The sequence below is a fragment of the Harpegnathos saltator genome, unplaced genomic scaffold (assembly GCF_003227715.2).
Source record: "Harpegnathos saltator strain DR-91 unplaced genomic scaffold, Hsal_v8.6 scaffold456, whole genome shotgun sequence".
Classification (NCBI taxonomy): domain Eukaryota; kingdom Metazoa; phylum Arthropoda; class Insecta; order Hymenoptera; family Formicidae; genus Harpegnathos; species Harpegnathos saltator.
In genome coordinates this window covers 145,688-167,756 of record NW_020230268.1, presented here as the reverse complement: position 1 = coordinate 167,756, position 22,069 = coordinate 145,688, and the positions used below count along the sequence as shown (strand labels likewise).

Here is a 22,069-nt window from a genome sequence, read left to right as displayed (position 1 = left end):
AGATATGTTGGAGAATCCTTCTTGCTCAGTTATATAATCTGTTAAGAAAAAACAAAAATAATCTACTTTTTAGCTTACCTCTGTGGCCAACTTTGTCTCTGATCTTTATTAACTCCTTCCGTGGCACGGACGCACCGGTGCGTCCAACCAAAAGCATTTCTAAACATTTTAGTCGCCTTATTCGATCCGCCATTTTGAATTTCTATATTTTGACCACAAATTCGGCTTCAGCGACCAAAAAAACTGAAGTATACAAATTATTGAAAAATCCGCCCCGTCATGTTTTTGGGGCGGTTTCAGTGCATTTTATTGAATTTCGCTCTGCCACGGAAGGGGTTAATTATTAAAATTAATATAATACATTGCTTGCCTGAAAATAGTAAATAAATAGTGAGCGAATTTCATTCCATCAAATAGAATATTAATCATATGAAATCATATCAATATGAAATAAAAACCCATCATATTACGTATAAGTATAAAGACTTATGTAATGGAATGAGATCCATTCATGATCTATTATTTTAAGCAAGGTTTATCAATATATAAGAAAAATTAAAATAGAGAAAATATTTGTAGGATCTGTACTTACAAAAACCAAATGTGACTTGAACAAATATAGTGGAAGAATGTTCTGCCTTTCAAAGACGAAGAAGCAGAATCAAAAGATTTAAAACTGTAATGTATTGCACTTTTAGTAATCTATGCAAGATAGAGGTGGCAAGGTATTAATCATAGACATATGATTAATTATATGATATCATTATATCTAGACTGTGCGTTGAGGAGTGGGGACTGATGAATATAGAAAAAGATACTCTCTGTAATATGCTCCTTCGTTCTCTCTCGTTTGCGCATTAGTCCGAGAGAGAGAACCTTTTGATACTTGCAAAGTTCTCTTAGCATGCGATCCATTAGATGTTGCAAACGCTACGAAGCGCCCAAAGAAAAACCACGATTGGTTAATATAGTGCTTCGAAGCATTTGCAATGTCTAATGAATCGCGTTCTTAGACAGGCGCGAACGAGAAAGAATGAAGGGGCATACTATAGAGTGTATCCTTTTTTTGTACATATTATTTATCAGCCCGCACTCCTCAAGTAAGGATAAACGCGCAGTCTAGATATATTATGTCTATGTTAATACAGGTAAGAGCTATAAAATATTATTATCATTATATTCTATTATCACTGATTATATATCACTGATAAGATAATAGATATCACTTTCTTCTGTATGCTATCTATACACAATTATTTGTTTATATCTTTATTATATGCAATATACGTTTGTTTTCAGTCATTTTTACTTTATAGCCAATGATAAACTTTTATTATGATACATTAAAGTGTTTATTACATTAAAAACTTTAATTGTAAATCTGAGGCTTCTTTTTCATAAAAATAATTTATTATAAAATATGAGTAAAGATATAGAAATAATATATATTAGGTGTAGTAAAAAGAAATCCATTATTTTTGCATGAAATTGAAGGCTTTAATTACCACAGTTAGAATGATCCGATTTAGGTCAAATATGCGCCGTTTTATTTGATAACTTGTTGCCATTTTGAAGGTAATTTCATTATGTCTCTCTCATAGAAGCCCTCGTCCCTATTGGCAAAAAATTGAGACAGTCGATTTTCACAAGCCTCTCTTGAAGCGAATTTTTCACCAGCAAAATTGTTCGCCATGGACAGAAACAGATGGTAATCACTTGGTGCCAGGTCCGGACTATAAGGTGGATGCATAAGAACCTCCCAACCAAGCTCCCGGAGCTTCTGGCGAGTCACTATCGATGTGTGTGGCCTGGCGTTGTCCTGATGGAACACAATTCCTCTCCTATTGGCCAAAGCTAGCCGCTTCTGGGCGATTGCTTCCTTCAGACGGTCCAATTGTTGACAGTACAGTTCCGAGTTAAGAGTTTTGCCGTAGGGGAGCAGCTCATAGTAGATAATTCCCTGCCAATCCCACCAAACACACAGCAAAACCTTCCTGGCCGTCAATCCTGGCTTGGCCACCGTTTCCGCCGGCTCATCGCGATTCGACCACGACCGTTTTCGCTTGACGTTGTCGTAAGTGATCCACTTTTCATCACCAGTGACCAACCGCTTCAGAAATGGATCGATTTTGTTGCGATTCAGCAGCGATTCGCAGATGGAAATTCGATCCATGAGGTTTTTTTTCGTTAACTCGTGTGGCACCCATACATCGAGCTTCTTTTTGTATCCAGCCTTATTCAAATGGTTCCAAACGGTTTTTTGTGCAATCTTTAGCTCTTGGGCAATCGAAACAGTGCTTACATGACGGTCGGACTCCACAATGTCCATGATTTTATCGATATTGTCGACAATTGGCCTTCCAGTGAGTGCATCTTTGACATCGAAATTACCGGAACGGAATCGACGAAACCAAAATTGCGCGTGATTGGCTGTTACAGTATCAGGACCATAAACACTATTCACATTTTCAGCCGCCTGGCTTGCGTTTTCGCCTTTATCGAAGAAAAACTGTAAAATATAGCATATTTTCTCTTTGCTAGTATCCATCTTTGACGCGCGCTCAAACAAAACTGAGTCAACTAATCACAAAACTGTCAAAAAAGTTTTTTAGTACGAAATCTCATCTTTCTAACGCCATCTAGTGGAACCCGATCGGACTTATACAACGCGAGATACAGATAACTAAAGCCATCTATTGGAAAAATAATGGATTTCTTTTTACTACACCTGATACATATATATATAAGTGATATATGCGAGGGCGGTCCGATAAGTACTTAGCCTCACCGCCCGATGGCGCCACTATCGCAAGAGAAATTTACTATCGTGTAGTACATTCTCGTAGACGGCTACTGTCGAAATTTCAGCCGAATCGGACTCGTAGTTTTGTTTTGACCGCGTGTGGAAGCGGGCGTGTCCGCGGATTTTAGAAAAATGGAAAAAGAGCAATATCGGTTGGTGATTCGATTCTTGTTTTTGGAAGGGAAATCGCGCAGCGAAATCAAAAAGCGCTTGGATGCTGTGTACGGTGACTCTTCTCCTTCGATGGCGATCGTCAAAAATTGGTTTAACGAGTTTCAACGTTGTCGCACGTCGGTTTTTGATGAGCCACGCCCAGGTGCCCCGAAAACGGCTACCGCGGAGGATAACATGACAAAAATCCACGATCTCGTATTGGCAGACCGCCGATTGAAGGTGCGCGAGATAGCTGAGACAGTAGGCATCTCAAAAGACCGCGTGGGTCATATCCTGCATGAAATTTTGGGCATGAGAAAGCTGTCAGCGCGATGGGTGCCGCGTTTGCTCACTCCGGACAACAAGCGCAATCGTGAGACCACTTCAGAGCAGTGTTTGACGCTGTTTAAGCGCAATCCGAAGGAGTTTCTGCGTCGTTTCGTGACCGTCGACGAAACATGGATCCATTGGTACACACCAGAGACCAAGGAACAGTCGAAACAGTGGACTTCACCCGGCGAACGTGCTCCGAAGAAGGCGAAGACTGTCCTATCGGCCGGAAAGGTGATGGCCACCGTTTTCTGGGATTCACAAGGTGTGATCTACATCGACTACCTGGAGAAGGGCAAAACGGTCATAGGGCTGTACTATGCCGAATTATTGGGCCGATTCGACGCCGAATTGCAGAAAAAACGGCCCCATTTGGCGAAGAAAAAAGTGCTCTTCCACCATGACAACGCACTGGCTCACACCTCCGCCATCGCCACGGTCAAATTGGTCGAATTGGGCTACGAACTGCTGCCCCATCCACCGTATTCTCCAGATTTGGCCCCGTGCGACTTCTTTTTGTTTCCAAACTTGAAAAAGTCACTTGCCGGGCAGAAATTTGAGTCGAATGAGGAGGTCATCGCCGCCACGGAGGCCTACTTTGCAGACCTCGAAAAAACGTATTTTTCAGACGGGTTAAAGAAGTTGGAGCATCGCTGGGTCAAGTGTATCGAGCTAAAAGGAGACTATGTTGAGAAATAAATCGCCACTTTTCCAAAATTGTCGTTTTTCTTTTGTAGGTTAAGTACTTATCGGACCACCCTCGTATGTAAGTGATAAATAAATTACCTTACATAAAGTAGAACAATTCAAGTTTTTACACAGCATGTGCTTAAAATATTATGTGTTTCTTCCTGTAATTATATCCTGCAGTCAATGAAAGTACAATTCAAATGTATAGCACCGTAGAGTTTGCACTCAATTGGTCTGTTCTTTGTAACTGCACTGCTGAACTGGTACAATAAAGTTAGAATGAGAAAACCTATATTTCTCTCACTTTAACTTATTGCATCAGTTCAACAGTGCAGCTACAAAGAACAGACCAAATATTAGTGCGGATGTACAATAAATGTAATAAGTTTTAAACTGTAAAAACTGGACTACAGTCGATTTTTACAAAAATATTCAAGTATAGTTTTTTGATGGAAATTTGAAAAAGATTCGAGTATTACAGTCGCCAAATAAAATTTACTCGTTGCTGCAACGATTCATTTAAATAAATTCTTTATATTGTGATTACTGTGTAAAAACTTCTCATGTGCATTTTTTATGAATCCAAGATATTTATGTTACTATATGCAGAATTAAATTTTAAATATATCTCGAATTCACAAAAATATTTACATGAAGGTTTTCTTATAGCAACTGCGATATGTACGATAGAATTAAGAGTCATAGGATTGGTCTCACCAATTTCATTTATTTTAATCAGTCGATTAAATTTTAATGTTTCAATGCAATTGTTCAATCACATTTGTTTTTAAACAGACCTAATCATGAATTAACCAACCATAGTTGAGATTTATACCCGTTTTTATTAATATCATTAAACGTCAATTAAACCTTGAGTTTTAAGTCTTTGTTTGAATAAAATTTAAACTCAGATTAAGATTTAACTAACATTGGTGGAATCGGACATTAATCAATCAATTAATGTAATTGAAGTTGATGAGACCGTCCAGGTGCATTTATCTATTCTGTTCTTTTAAGTTGTTTTAAATAAAACAATTTTATTTTTCTAGACTACTATCCTTTGCGGCCTCCCATCGCCTTCTATATCAGCGTTTCCGGAGTTCTTGTCACGGTTCTCTGCCGCCTCCTATGCTGCTTTCTATATCAACGCTTCCTGGATATCTATTACGGTTCATCACCATCTTCACACCAGCCTAATCTTACCTTTTTACAACAATTTATATCGCTTTTATTTGTTTTATGTTGTAATTCTTATGTTTTATAAAAAATAAAAATCTTTTTACAATATTTAATGTGTATTTTAATCAACTTTTTAATATTAAGACAATTTTAAATTTAAATGTACCAGGTATGTCGGTAATTACTTTCCGGTTTTTGTAAATTTGTCTGGTTTTGGTATATAATAAATTTATATAGTCTATTAACCATCTATTTAAATTCCATGAAATATCTATAATTGATCTATATTACGTCTGAGACACGTCTGTAAAAACGTCTACTAGAGGTTGAATGGAAGTTTGAAATGCGGAACTGTGGATGTCTATTAAACGTCCATATATAGTTTCATGGATGTATTATAGAGGTTATGAATATCCATGATAGATGTCTTATGGAATGTCCATTAGAGGTTCTTGTTCTGTGTGGGATACATAGTTGACTCACATGCCGATATCGGTGCTCTCATCAATATAGAATGAATAATACGAATAAGACGCTAATGAATATTTTAATTTCTTTTCTAAAGATGAATCCGTGAATCATCTATCCATTTTACAAATTTTACAGATTTAATGGAATGCTTGCAGCTTCTAAAGTCATCGAATCTCCAAACGATTTGACCGCTGCAATGAGCCATTTCTTCTTTTGCAAATTTTCCTTTGTTAAAGAACTTGGAATTTTTTGCAATGAAATTTGATATCGCATATGATGCGATAAGGGCTTTCATTGAGGGTTGAACATTGAAAATTCTCGACATTCATATTACGACTTTCTTCATGAACCAATTTTAATCCTTCAAATATATTACGTCTCTCCTCATCCACATAGTTTGAATATTCTAACTACTTATACACTCTCTCTACAAACACGCACTAGACCTTTAACATGTTCAATTGTTTGGACAGACCTCTGTTGCTGACCGATATGCAGTTATTTTACAGTCTGTCTGTTTCCACAATCTGTACGAGAGTCTGCTCATTAAAGGTCTCTTGCAAGAATGCAGACAGTTTGGCAATTTTATCTCAAGTTTTACTGTGATTTTGTGTCTCTGCTTTGGTGTAGTCTTCTGGATTTCTCTGGATAGGATAGGAATAATGGATAGGAATCAAAAGTTCGAGCAAACTTTTGATAAGGTATGGGAGAAAATTTTCTTCGCTTATATTTCCGATAGAGTCATCTATCTTTTGTGTGGTTTTCAACAATCGATTATTAAAAAATATTCCCTTTATAGACATTATAATATTCAACATTCTCAGGAGTATTCAAAATATGTGGACGAGGAGAAACAAAATATAATTGAGGCATTAAAATTAGTTTATAAAGAAGGTCGCGATTTAAATGTCGAGAATATTCCATCTTCTACGAAAGCCCTTACCGCGTCATATGCAATATCACATCTCATCGTAAAAAAATCCATTTAGTGAAGGGGAATTTGTAAAGGAATGCCTCATCGCAGCAGTCGAATCTGGAGATTCGATAACTTTAGAAGAAGCTGCAAGCATTCCTTTAAATCGTAAAATCGTGAAATCACGGATTAATGATATTGCGCTATTTTTAGAGGAGAGATTAAAATTTTTATTAGCGTCTTGTTCTTATTATTCTTTATGTCTCGATGAAAGCACCGATAATCGACATGTGAGTCAACTGAGTATTTTTGCTCGAATCGTACAAAACGATTTTTCATATGTCGAGAAGCTTTTAGATTTTGTATCATTGCATAGTAGGACAACAGGTGCAGAGATCTTCAAGGCTGTTAGCCAATGTCTACAAAAGTTTGACATCGATTTCTCCAAATGTTCGGCTGTAGTCACCGATGGCGCAAAAATGATAAGTTTAAAAAACGGGTTCTTCGGACATTTGAAGCAGCGAAATCTCAAATTTCCTGTTATTCATTGTATAATTCATCAAGAAGCGTTATGTGGGAAATATATTAAACTTAGTAGCGCCATGAAAACGGTCACAAAAATTATTAATTTAATTAAAGGTGGTCAAAAATTTCTTTCTCATCGTAAATTCCAACACTTTCTCGAAGAGCATAACGCAAGCTATATAGATGTTCCTTTATATTGTGAAGTGCGATAGCTCAGTACAGGAAAATGTCTTGAAAAATTCTTCGCAATAAGAAAGGAGATATTCCTTTTTTTGCAAGACGAATATCCCATAAAATTGGACGAATTTCGATTTTTTTTCGAAGATTTAGACTCGCTTAGTGAGCTTGCTTTAATAACTGATTTAACAAATCATTTAAATATTCTAAATTTAAAGCTGCAAAAGTCCAATCAAACAATTACGCAATTAGTTAGTTGTATCGATGCTTTCCGCAGAAAATTGCTGTTTCTTAAAAATCAGTTGCAAGGTAATGTTCTTCACTTTTTCCCTTCTTGCCAAATTCTCTTTGAAGAACACGGTACAAATTGTAATTTTCCAAAGCAACTGAATATTATTCAATTTTTAATTGATCAATTTGATAGGCGTTTTTCTGACTTTGAAAGTTTAAGACAAGATTTAATCCTCTTTAGCAATCCTCTTACCGCGCAAATCGAGGAACAAAGCCTATTTCTTCAGGAAGAATTGTGCAATTTACAATGCGATATTTCTTTGAAATCCCGATTAGAAAAGGAGACCGAGTTTTTCAAAATTTTAGATTCTTCATCTTATCCACGTCTTAGAGATTTTGGTCTCCGAATTTTTTCTATGTTTGGGTCCACATATTTATGCGAATGCTCCTTCTCAAGAATGAAATTGACAAAAACGGATAAACGTTCTTCTCTAAATGATACATCACTTTCTTCGTTGATGCGAGCTAGTTCTTCTAAAATGTCTGTGAATATATTATCTATAGTAGAGTCTAAACGACCCAAGACATGCTAGTTTATTTCTTCCTAAATATGATCGTTTACCTCTTTTCACCTAGTTTTCCTGCCGAGCCATACATTTTATCGTATTTTGTCTTCATTATTTAGTGGAATAGGCCTACTGGGGAAACCACTTAAAAAAAAACGCATCAATAATAGTACCTCATGGGTGATGTGGAAATCTATTATAATAGTTCTTTAATTAATACTTCTTTTAATGATGTCATTCTTTTAATTATACATTGTAATTAATTATTTATATATAATATATATATAAAATATATATGGGGCATTCTTTGCGAAACCGACTACCCTTGCTCGCCAAATTTGGTTTCAACCAAAAAATTTTTTCCGGGGTTGAAAATTTTCTTTATGATGTCTACTTTCATTAGCCGTGTGGCCTTTTCGGAAATTCGGAAAGCGATCTTCAAGCGTGGCAATAGAAATGAAAGACTCTGATTGGTTCATTTCCTTATGTGTTATGCATTATACCTTTATGCAAAAATGTGTGCTTCCCGCATTACTTGCCCGATTTAGCCGATTTTTTAAGGCTGCGCCTACTTCTCTTCTCTTTTCTTTCCGAAGATCCCTACAAATGATACATGACAGCTTATACCTGGGCGGCGTGACCGTCCTCCCTTGAAGGGATCTTTGGACGAGCAGAGACATAAGAGAAATAGGCGTAGCTCCCAAAAATCGGTTGAAACGGGCAAATAATTTCGACTTCTGGGCATAGACAATTGATACTCTGTGTCGACTTTACGGTGTCTTCCGGACATTTTATATGTTTAGGTCATCACGGGAGGATCGGATGTCACGGAGGATCGACGAATCTATTACCGAAAAACACAAGAGACACAGGTAAATATTTTTATCCAGATCTCTTTGATTTTCCCGTCTCATCTCAGCAATTATTAAGAGTTACAATCGATGCTACAATTTGCTATGCCACTTTGAATACGACACGTGTATTGTATTTACTGTGGGAAATTGTGACATTAATACAATGTAACTTTTAATTCATGTATTTACTTAAACATATATTATACATAACTGTAATTAGAAAGATGTAACTGTAATATAATTTCAATTTACAGATATCGCAGCAAATTGCCACTTCACTGTTCACAAACCCTTTTATCAGTTACTCCAACATCGTCTCGAAGTCACCGTGTGTCGTCACTTCCTGAGGCTATGAGAAGAAACATCGTCGCCTTCGTGTTCCGCCATTTATGGTAAACACCATTGTGAATCTGATTGGCTGTCTCGTTTTGTCTTGTGTGATAAATAAAAACAATTACGTTCGTATATTGTATTATTTTTTAATAATTACTTTCACGTAATGTGCATGACTGAATGGGAAGGGGGGAGGGGGGATATAAAAATGAATATGACAGAATCTGTTGTATTTCTGTCACCAGTCTGCTGTCAGGCTGTGAACAACAAGATCTGTTACATTTCTGCCGTCATTCTGGTGCCAGACTGCGCACTGCAGAATCTGTTGTATTTCTGTCGTCAATCTGCCGCCAGACTGCGTACGTCAGGATCTGTTACGTTTCTGCCGCCAATCTGCCGTCATAGTATTAAACCGCGTTTGTTTGAATTCTGCCGCCAATCTGCCGTCAGACTACGCAAGGCAGGATCTGTTTCCTTTCTGCCGTCAATCTGCCGTCAGGCTGCTTAACAGAATCTATTCAAATGTTGACGTCAATCTGATATCAAACTTCTGTATCAAATTTTGTTTCAATGTTGCTGGCATTCTGCCAACATCATCTGATATTGCAGAATTTGTATTAATTTTGACATCAGTTTGTCATCAACTCCTGCAGCAGGCGTCTGGCAAAATCTGTTTCGGACAGATTTAGTTATTAGGATATGTACGTTGCGCGTTATTGTAACAAATATGTAATAAGAAAAAATACCGTAACAAATATGTAATAAGAAAATTCAGGTTCCTTTTTTAAAGCATGTCACATATTTAAATATTCAGTATTCTCTAATAGTTCAGCATTTTCTAATCGCTTTAAAAGACAATCCTTTATTGCAATTTCATTTTCTATCAATTGCATGTGCAATTTTTCTTTTCGCAATTGCATATTTAATATTTGCATTTCTATATCATGCTTCTTTTCAGATTCTGTTTTCATCAGCTTAACTAGCTTTTTTTTGAATTTAGTAATGTCGACGTTTTCAATACTTTGTGCGATATAGAATCAATCCGTTTTTTATGAAATGATCGTACGTGATCATCTACTAATGGCACACTTTTTTTATGCGTTTCATGTGACTGACCTATGTTTTTCTTCAGTAATTAAAGCAGTTTTATTCGCTTGGATTGAATTTGTGATCTGTAATATTGTTAAAAATAAGAATATATATAATATATCGACATCATCAAACACTGCTTTTGTGAAAATAACAACAATAATAATATAAATATATGAACATGCAGCAAATAACAATACTAAACATGTAATATTAGTAATATTATAAATAATATGTTATCTCTTTTTCAGTGGTCATATAGCTATTGCAAGGACTAATTTCATTCCTTCTTGAGAATGTGTTATGATTTGTAATATCTTGTAACTATAAAATAATATTATAATAAATATTAAAAAATAATAAATTTTAAGAAAAATATTTTAAAACTTTGCTTACAGAATGAATAATTATTTTATAAAATTTGTACATAATATTCTGTATGGCATAATAGTAAATATTTATTCATTTGTTTTTGCTATAATACATTTCGAACGTACCTTGTTGTTTTCTTCACGTACATTATTTTTGTTAAAATTATGCATATTTTTAAACTGGAAAATAAAAATCAAGTTGCTTGAGTATAAAAAATCAATTTTCAATGTAAAAGCATAATGTATTATAAACATATTATGTATTATAAATAAGGTATTATAAACGTATTAATATATATTATAATATATTATAAATAATTATTTTAACATACTTGTGATTTGTGATGAATATTTCTTGCAATATTTTCTTTTATTGGTATTTCTTTGTTAAATACATTTCTTCCAGTATCGACGCATTTATTACTGTCATTTGCTGCCATAGAAAATGAGCTTAATGCATCTTGCATTGTATTAATATACTAGTGAAACAAAGTTAATTTTAATATATATGTATCATTGATATTAAAAATTTAAGTTATAAACTTTCATAATATTACAAACTTTCAGAATATTATTATCTTCTTCATCAGATAAAATTTGTGCTTCTTCAAATAATGTTCCCATAAGTACATTACTGTTGCAATCTGAGTTATTGTTATTTTGAATATGCAAATATTCATTACTTTCTAAAACAGATACAAAAGATATAAATCGTTAAATCAATTCAACTTTATATTTCATAATCATAATGTATTTTTTGCCTTACATTAGAATATTAATTTTTCAAATATCTGAAGAACTTTTTGTATACAATAACATACATTTCCTAATAACATATACACATTTATGTTATTTCCTAATTCTAAACCTTTCAGAACTAGAAGAGAGTTTAAATACGTATTATGCTATATTATAACTATATATATAATATATATAATATATATATATATATATAATGGTTTTATTATTAATTTTATTATCTTCAAACTTACCAATATTATCATTATCAAACTCATTATTGAAACCATCGACTGATGGTTTAATTATGTAATATATTTTCTCCATAATAGGATCGTTTTCAGCTTCACATGGCCCACCTCCTATGAACATAAATAATATAAATCTTGCGAGTTATTATTATAAATGTCGAAAAAAAGAATATTTGTGTATTAATTATAATAATTACATATTAATAATAATTTGATAAATTCTTACATCAAATTCATCTTCTATGACTTTGATCTTGACATATATTATAAAACTCATTTTTCTAAGAATATTCAAAAGGTGTTAGCTGTCAGTCAGTGTTTATTAAAAAGTTATTAACAAAAAAGTTTAATAATTAATATACAGTTTTCAGAAATATTGTGTGCATTTAAAAGAAAAACATATAGTTTGTGTTATATATAAATTTTATATATAAATATCTTTCTGAATAACATTTACAAAGTTTGTTAGGTTTGGAATAGTTGCTGTAAAATACAAAGGAATTAGTTTCTTAGTGATTGGTTTCAGTCAATTTTCTTATCATTCGTACAATTAACAGCAAAGCTTTTTTGTCCTAACTTCCTTGTGCTTTGATGTGATTATCTCAAATCTTCTTATTTTGTTAAAAAAAAACAAATAAATAAAATAATAAAAAAGGTTGGCATAGTAGCAGCAAAATACAAGGAAGTTAGATTCTTTTGTTAATAACTTTTTAATAAACAATGACCGTCGTCTAAAATCTTCTGAACGTTACTCAGAAGAATGACTTTTATAATATAAATCAAGGTCAAGGTTATGGTGGATTCCCCAATATAAAAGTTTACCAATAATTTTACCTGTTTGATATAATTTGCTTCTTTTTTTGCATATCTTCTAGTCTTCTTTTTTAAATTTTCTCAACAATTTTTTAATGTTACTACATCACGATATGTACTTGATTCACTATTAAACTGTTTACAAATTTCGTCCCAACATTTTCCTTTTTCTTTTGTAAATACCCCTTACGGAAAGAAACTACAGCCTGTAAATATTACAATTATTACAGAACTCCCAGTAATTTCCACAGAAAGAATCACAATAATCTGTAGTTATTACACGCTGAAGTGTGTAATATACTACACATGCAATCCACTACATATATAATATACTATGCGTGTGGTAAGTGACTTGTGTAATAGACTACACGTGTGGTGAATGACTTGTGTAATAGACTATACGTATAATCTACAAAATGTGTAATACACACTACTACATATGTGTAATGAATAAAACGTAATATATCCCCAGTAATCTATGAAATTTAATAGCAAGTCTTAACATATATATAATATACTTTTACTGCAATGCAGCTGTAAATAAATTATTTCTATAGTGTTTGAAAAATTTATTAAATTTAATATAATATAATGTATAGTGTACATAATAGTGTAGTATAATGTATATAATAGTATGTGTAACCACATTTTATTTTTTAATTAAAAAAATATTTTGCTACGAACTATAGCCTATAGTTCGTGACGGGCAGGCGCACGTACACGGTAGTTCGCTTGTGTGCGCGCCGCTGCACGCACTATAGCTGTGCTGGTTAGGACTCGAAACTGGCATCACTGCGGATGGCCCGACAGTATGTGCAATGTGACTAATATCTAATATTGTGTCTCTCAATTTTTATAATCGCGAAAAATGAAAGATATCGAGTGCGTATTAGTAGAATTCATCAACGAAGATTATAAAGTTGCAGTAGGCTACTTGTCGTGGCTTCAAAATGAAACGTTACAAACAAATAAAGAAATACAAAAAGTTATTGATAGGAAAGAAGAAGTTGCGATTAATTGGCCTGTAAATTGCGAAATTGTTCCAGCATCGAAAATGCAAAGAAGAATACGAAATTGCTCGTGGAAATCCCATATTGTACATATTTTGTCACTTGGAGGTAAATATTAGGTTTATATTAACTAATAACATACACACATAACCTATAACCTAATCTATATTGAGTATACTTTTATATTAATAGTCACATATAGCCCCACATATTTATAATTACATATTATTATGACGTGTGTTTTAGTCTTACATATAATGTTTCCAGTGCAAATATTAAATTTAATAGAAAGAAAAAAAATTGTTTTGAATGTAATAGAAGAAAATGTCGTCCTGTTAAAAAAATATAATAAAGTAATATTTTTAATACACGCAATTAAATATGTAAATTAAAAGCAATTACATACTGATTATGAACGACGAAAACATTAGAGATTTTAGTGCTATGTGCATGGCACACATCTCACACGTTTTTATTATTCGCATCATATCAGCGCATGTAAATATTTAGTTTACATATTTAATTGCATATATTAAAAATATTAATACAATTTTCTTATTATATTTTGTTAACAGTAAGACATTTTCTTTTATTACATCTGAACATATCTTTTCTACTCTACTGAATTTAATACATTTGCATTGGAAATAAATATTTAGTATTAAAACAACATAATAATATATAATTTATATAAATATAGATATACGTAGCATGTGAACAAAAACTTATTCACCAGCATATTTTGCTCGTGCTCATGGAAACATTTTTATTTTTATATTCTGCTAGAAAAAAAGTCGTTGAAAAATCACATTGTTTGTTAACAAGAACTTTTCTTTGAAAGTGTATTGCAATTAAAATCGTTTTCAGGGAATTTTTACAGAAAATATATAAAAATTTCTTGTAATATTTTCTACAAAATCTTTGAAATTGTATACAGGGTGCACGATTTATCTGAAGACATTGAAATATCTTGAGAACTATGCATTGGATAAAAAAAAGTGATTAATGAAAGTTGTTAGTCTCGAAGGGGGACATCCAATGATATCAAACTCGACCTCCCACCCCACCCCTTGGGGATGGGGGTTGGGAGCAACTTTGAAATCTTAAATGGAAACCCCCATTTTTATTGCAGATACGGATTCTACGCTACAAAATACGTAAATTTTGTCTGAAACTTTTTTTTTGATTCGTGATAGATGGCGCTGTAATCGCAAAAAATTATATTTTCCGCAATTCTCCAGAAATGATCATTGGATTGAGAAATAAAAAATACCTGTTCAATATTTTTAAAGAACATAATAAAAGTTATTCCCCCCATCCTCTCGGGGTAGGGTGGGTGGTAACGTTCAAATTTCAAATGAGGTCCCACATTTTTCATTGCAGAATTAGATTGTACGTGAAATTTTTATTGAAACAATTTTTTTCATTCGTGATAGATAGCGTTGAATTTTTCCGAGAAACTACTTTTAGCGTTACACAGGAACAACGACGAGGACGTAGTAGTTTTATGTCCCCTTTGGGTGCTTTTTTAATGTGAGTCCCCTTGCCTCTCACAGATCGGGGTGCTTTTTTAATGTGAGTCCCCTTGCCTCTCACTGTTCAATTAATTATAGAGTAAGTGTCCGAAATTTTTACCTTCAACTTCAATACACTTATTGATCCTTTTTTCAAATGACTGTACACAGGATAGAAGCATATCTGCGGGAGCTTCAGCGCAAGCGTTTCTTATGCGTTCTACCCTGTTTTCACGAGTTGTTGGCACTTGTTGATAAACCTTATCTTTTAGGTAACCCCACAGAAAGAAATCCGGCGATGTCAAATCAGGCGACCTAGCAGGCCAATTAATCGGGCCACCTCTGCCAATCCGCCGACCATTGTAATCACCGCACTGCCTTTTATAATAAGCCGTAGTTCGTCATACACCCACAGTGGCGCGTCGAGCAGTTCCCTCTTCGATTCGGGTTCCCATTTGAGATTTGAACGTTACCACCCACCCTACCCCGAGAGGATGGGGGGAATAACTTTTATTATGTTCTTTAAAAATATTGAACAGGTATTTTTTATTTCTCAATCCAATGATCATTTCTGGAGAATTGCGGAAAATATAATTTTTTGCGATTACAGCGCCATCTATCACGAATAAAAAAAAAAGTTTCAGACAAAATTTACGTATTTTGTGGCGTAGAATCCGTATCTGCAATGAAAAATGGGGGTTTCCATTTAAGATTTCAAAGTTGCTCCCAACCCCCATCTCCAGGGGGTGGAGTGGGAGGTCGAGTTTGGTATCATTGGATGTCCCCCTTCGAGACTAAGAACTTTCATTAACCACTTTTTTTTATCCAATGCATAGTTCTCGAGATATTTCAATGTCTTCAGATAAATCGTGCACCCTGTATTCGTGATCTTAATTTTGTAAAGAATTTAAGACATTCTCAGATATAATATTTCTTTAAAAATTCTTTGAAAACGGTTTTTATTTCGAGACATTTCCAAAAAAATTTTTAACAATTTTTTGAGCAGAATATGTACACAATATTTTTAACGCTATAATTACAAATGTTATATTTTCAAATCATATTTATAATTATTAGAATAGACCGAAATGTGTAAGCAGTGCGATAATGTATTGAAGTTTGAAATTCCAAACCCATCAAAAACTGATAGAAAGATGCTAAAACGAAAACATTTCGACCTGGAGACAACTTCCGAAGATGAAGACTCTATTGAAAATTATTTAAAAAAGAATCAAAAGGTAAAATCTAAAAAATGTATATGATTTTATTTTCACTAACGGTTTTCTTTAATCTTATTAATTCTGTTTTTTATAATTTTCTTGAATTTTACTATTCCTCTGCTTAATACATTAACTTTTCTTATTTTACTGAATATCATCAATGACATTTAATTACTGCTTCATAAAAATTATTTCCTTGTTTTTATTTTTCCTTAAAAATATACTGTTAATTTGAAATAAATTTTGCTTATTTTTGTCAAATTATTGCTTTAATAGAATTTTAGAAAAATTTCCCAAGAAAATATCCTGCGAAAAATAGCATTTATATCAATTAAAAAGAATCAATTTTAAAAGTAAATAAATATTAATATTTTTTATGAATTGCAAATTAATTCAATTTTTAATTGATGTTGATTATATTTGATATACTTTTCATACTTATTTCTACCAAGGTATAAGTTAGTATAGGTATATATTAGGTATAGGTATATAAGTTAGTATAGGTATAATTAGTATAATACAATATAATATAATTAGTATAGTATAATATAATTCCCCCCCGTGGACGCCACCTTGACGTGGTGGGGACGCTTGTGTGCCTTGATGAGGTACAGAGCTGTATCGGCGGGGGTTTCGACCCCTGGCAGGTTCTAATCATGCCGGAGAGATCTGTACTGAGAGGCCAGACAAAGAGCGTCCTTATTCACTCTCGGAGGGGCAGTTGCCTCCGAGTTTCATACAGGGATCGGAGGACCGTACCAGTACGATCCAAAGGACCCTACAGCGCGGGCAGAACGGGCTCGTGAGCCGGGTGAAGGCAACAGTTCTAGGGGAAGGAAAACCCTGATTGCAAACCCGTACTTGTCAGGACGTAGAACCTGACACGATTGCAAGGGGCCAGGGTGCTTCGGCACTCTGGTACAGGGGGCTCAGGTATCCCCGGCAGACCCTAGCCTACTACACCGTAACCCTAGGTCATGTCTCTGGGGCCGGGGGTCTTGCCTTAATTAGCCGGACCGCGAGGCGGGTCCTCTATAAAACACCACGTAATCCTACGGTTGAGGCATGCCACGCTTATGGGATGAATGGCAGGTGCGTGACCTGTCGCTAGTGGTTCCTCATCCTGGACACCTGGCGAACCCAGGGGACATGCTAGCCTTACCCCGGGTAATGCGGGGGCTCTACCCGGGGTCGACGCCCACTTCCCGACGTTCTCGTGGGACTCAAAATGGATTCTTCACAAGTTAAAAACACAAACTCCGAGCTCTCGGGCTCAGAGCCTTCGGGCTCAACGGTACCTAAGGATGGGCGTAGCAGCCCGTCCATGGTCCGACCACCTGTTTTGGGTGATTTTTTGACGGTAGGGACGGGGGTTGAAGAGGTAGTAGCAGGAATCCGATAGGCGGGTGCCTCCTCCCCTCCCCCCGGGGAGGTTGAGCATGCGAACTCCAGGGAGCTAGCCCCTGGAGTGCCGCCTATAACTGAGGACCGACCGCCGTCCTCAACACAGCACCTCCCTGACCGCGGGGATGGTGCGGTGAGCCCGCCGGGCAGGCTAACGCGGGCGGTCACCCAACGAGGGAGGGGAATGTCCCAGGTGTCCGGGGGTAAAACCCCGCTACCTGGGACCAATAAACCAGGTCTTCTCTGCTTCAAGCAGAGTCAGGGGGCAAAGGAGGGGACCGCTGGAACAGCGGGGACAACGGGACGGACCGCTGGCTCGGTTGTCCGTTCAGATGTCCGGCTCTCGGCGGGCAGTAGGATGCTGATCCAGCGCCCTGCTAAGACCACACCGGGACCAGAGGCTAGGCCGACACCAGCAGGGATATCGGGAGGAAGAGGACGCGGGCCAACACCACCAGCGGCAGCTCCTCCGGAGAAACTCCCGCCCTAGAACCCGCGAGAAGGGGACCGGGAAGGTTGCCTACCACCGGCGGGATAAAAAAGAAAAAGGAGACGAAGATGGAGAAGAAGAGGGAGGAGGAAAACAAGAGGTTGGAGGAGGATATTCGGATACTCCTCGACACGGGCATACTTAGATCCCTCGAAGATAAGCGCCCGGTCGAGGTCTATAGGGATAATGCCACCATCAACCTACTGAGGGAGGCTGGAGTGGCCGAACTGGCCTCGGAAGTGGGCCGAGCGCTGGATGCGGTTCGGCTAGTCTCGCGGAGGTCCCGAACTTTGAAAGGGACCTTCGTGGGACTGCTGAATCGCGCAGTGGCCACTTCCGAGGCCGTCATGGCCACACTGTTGGCAAGGACGGCGGAGCGTGACAATAGGGGGCAGGAAGCCTCGGAAACGAGGAAAGAGGCGGAGGAGCTCCGGATGGAGCTCCGGAAACTAAGGGTGGAGAACAGGAGGCTGGGGAACTGGAGGCTATAAAGGCCTCCACCTCCTCGGCCCCTGTTCTCCCTCCCTCTTTGTTACCTAGGGGGAGGAAACTCTCCTACGGAGAGCGGAAGCAGCGGGGGGATCGACGACGACAACACGTCGACGGAGGAGGAAGAAGAGAAGGGCAGAAGGGAAGACAGAAGGAGGAAGAAAAAGAAGAGAAGGAGAGTAACTGACCCGCCCTCCCCCCTCCTCCTTCGAGAGGAAAGAAAGTGGAGGTGGGGATGCTTGTCGAAATCCCGTCGTATGACGATAATCCGCCGGAACACCCACCCCCTCCAACGTGGAGGACGGAGAAGGCAGAGGCAGAGTTGGACGCCTCCATGGCTGTCTCGGCCCATACCTGCGGCCATGGGGAGGAGCTCCGCCGTATGAGGGCGGAGCTCGACTCCCTAATGGCTGCGGGCGGAACGGGCCGGACGGCTATGGCGGCGGGAAAGGAAGAAGGAGGGAAGGAGGTCCCGGACCAACAGACCCAAGCCCCGAGGAAGCCAGAACAGGAGCCGATGGGAAAGAAGAAGGGGACGAAGAGTGAGAAGAGAAAGAGACAGAAAAAGAGACGGAAAGAAAGGGCCAGAAGGATGAAGGAGGAGGAGGAGAAGAGGCCCGAGAGGGAGGAAACGGGACGCCGGCCAAGGAGCTGCTGAAGGCGATACGGCGGCCACCTGGACAACAACAACAGGCGCCAGCGAGTAAGGCCGAGGAAGTGACATGGTCCCAGGTGGTGGGAAGGAAGGCGAGAAAGGGGGGAATGGGGGAAGAGGAAAAGAGGAAGGGGAATGCCCCATCCTCCACTCCTCCCCCTCCAAAACGAAAAGGAGGGAGGGGGACCTGGGAGGGGGACAGCAACGGCGGCACAAGGCAGGCCGAGACCGCCGCGCTCGGCGGCTGTCACCATCACGTGCCCCGACGGGAAGTACGAGGACTTCATGATTGAGGCCAGGCGCCGGATCAGGCCGGCGGACCTGGGGATAAATGCGTCCCTGAGGGTCCGCCGTGCCCTAAATGGAGCTATGCTCATCGAGGTGCTTGGCCTCAACGTCGGGGCGTCCGCCGACCGGCTTGCGGAGGAGCTCCGCAAGCTGGCGGCGGACAAAGGCCCCGGTTATCGCGTCCAGCGACCGACAAAGTGCGCAGCGTTGCGAATAGCCGGGCTGGACGCGACGACCGGGACCAAGGAGGTGACGGCCGCCGTAGCCCTCGTAGGGGGATGCTCGCCGGAGGATATTTCCTCCGGTGAGATAAGCATCTCCCAGCGAGGAATAGGTGCAATGGTGGTGCGGTGTCCGCTGGCGGTGGCCGCCAAGGTCGCTGCTGCAGAGCGGGTCCCGGTAAGATGGACCCGCGCCGGGGTGACGGCGCTGCCCGCTCGCGCAACGTTGTGTTTCCGTTGTTTGGAACGGGGACACGTGCGCGAGCGGTGCACGAGTGCCGTCGACCGCAGCGGTATTTGCTACTGCTGCGGTAACCCCGGACACCGCGCCAAGGGGTGCGCCGAGGCGGGCAGGCCCTCTGGTCACAAGATCGGAGGGCCTGCCTGCAAGCCCCCTCCCGGAGGGAGAAAGAAGGGGAAGAAGAAGGAAGGGGAAAAGGAGAAAGGGAAGGGACCCACTGGCGGGGGGGGACCCGAACCCCCACCGCCGGAGGTGGACCGGACCCGACCAAGCTAGGGGAGGGGAGCCGACCGGCCTCCCCCTCGCCGATGGCAGAAGGAGCCGGAGCGAGCCCGGTCCATTCCATGGGGACAGTCCTGGAGGAGAAAGAGGACGCCGTCGTCGCAGATTCAATTAACCTGGACTGGGAGCCGGAACCGGAAAGACCACTACCTCGCAGGAAGAGGAGAGGGGAGGAGGAGGAAGATACGGCCGAGGACAAGCAGGAAGCAGAAGTCCAGGCAACCAAGGTGAGGAGGGTGGAGCCCTCGGGCCCACCCCCAATGGAAATAGGAAAAGGGGAGTCGGTGGGAGCGCTGCCCCCGACTCCCCTAGAGGTTGGCTCCCCCTCATACTCCCCAGAGGAGGAGACCACGCAAGTAGGGACCCCCTACATCTCCGCGGAGACACCCGCTTTGGAGGCCACCACGGCCGAAACCCCCTCCGGGGAGACCGAGACGGCAGAGCCGTCGGAAGTCTCCCACGAGGAGGGGGTTGAAGTAGGCAGCCCGGGGGAGGCGTGAAAGGCTTAGCCTTCACGCTACTCCGGGCCCTACAGGCCAACCTCGGCCGCGGCGCCCGAGCTAAGGATCTCTGCTTGCAGAGAATGGCTGAGCTGGGCGCTGGGCTGGGGGTGGTCGCCGAGCCATACTGAGTGCCGGTACCAGGTCCGAACTGGTTTGGCAGCCCGGACGGCTCGGTGGCCATGGTGGCGAACCCTGCGGCGGGGACCCCTCCCTGTACTTTTAGGGAGAACGGGTCCTCGTATGTGGCGGTCGATTGGGGGCCCATCACTGTGGTGGGGGTGTATCTCCCCTACCGCAGGAATAAGGCCGGTCTCGAGGAGCTCGCCCCAGTGAAGAGGGTCCTCGACAGGATCGGGGAATTGGTACGTAGGTGCCATCCCCGACCTGTCGTGATTGCCGGGGACTTCAACGCCCACTCGGAAGGGTGGGGTTATTGTCCCCGGCAAAGGGACCCTCGGGGCGAGTCCGTGATCGGCTGGGCAGCGGGGCTGGGCCTCCTGTTAATGAACAGGGGCTCAACCAGCACCTGTGTGCGGCCGAGGGGGAGTTCGGTCATAGATTTGACCTGTGCCACCTCCTCGGCCGCCGGGATGTTCCACGAATGGAGGGTGGAGGCGGAGGGCGAATCGCTGTCTGATCATAGACATATAGCGTGGGCCCTCCGCCTCCCCAAACCCGCACAGGTGCTGGCCCGCTGCCCTGGGGAGGGGAACTTTCCCCTCCCCAAAAGATGGGCCCTTAATCGACTCGATTCGGACAGGTTTCGGGCGGCCGTCCTTGCGGCCACCTGGCACCTAAATGTGGGGCCAGGTGAGTAGGACCCCAGCCCCGCGAACGGGGCTGGGGAAATAGTGAGCATCGTGGCGTCGGCATGCGACGTCGCGATGCCCCAATCCCATCCCCGCCGGCGCCGGGCCATGTACTGGTGGACGGAGGAGCTGGAGACACTCCGGGACTCCTCCGTCCGAGCCAGACGGTTGTATTACCGGGCCCGGCGACGAGGCGGGGATGCCGCGAGGACAAGAGAGGGCTACCTGCAAGCCAGGAAAGCCCTCAAGGTCGCCATCGTCGAGACCAAGCGAGCGGCCTGGGAGCAGATGGTGAGCTCCCTGGACGACGATCTGTGGGGGCGCCTATACAAAAGGGTCATGGGAAAGATCCGTCCATTGGCACCCCCACCAACGGAGACGTTGGACCGCCAGACCCTCGAGAGGTTCCTGAACGCCCTCTTTCCGAGGGCAGAAGGGGGCCTCCCATGATCCCGA

General features: G+C 40.3%; 1 long non-coding RNA gene across 1 annotated transcript; it reads right to left on the bottom strand.

Moving 5' to 3' along the window:
- Positions 1 to 9,283: 9,283 nt before the first annotated feature.
- LOC112589283 (uncharacterized) lies at positions 9,284 to 9,949 on the bottom strand. Its single transcript, XR_003113423.1, has 2 exons — positions 9,468 to 9,949; positions 9,284 to 9,324 (listed from the first exon to the last, which is right to left on the bottom strand). It is a non-coding gene; the product is annotated as an uncharacterized LOC112589283 (long non-coding RNA).
- Positions 9,950 to 22,069: the final 12,120 nt, after the last annotated feature.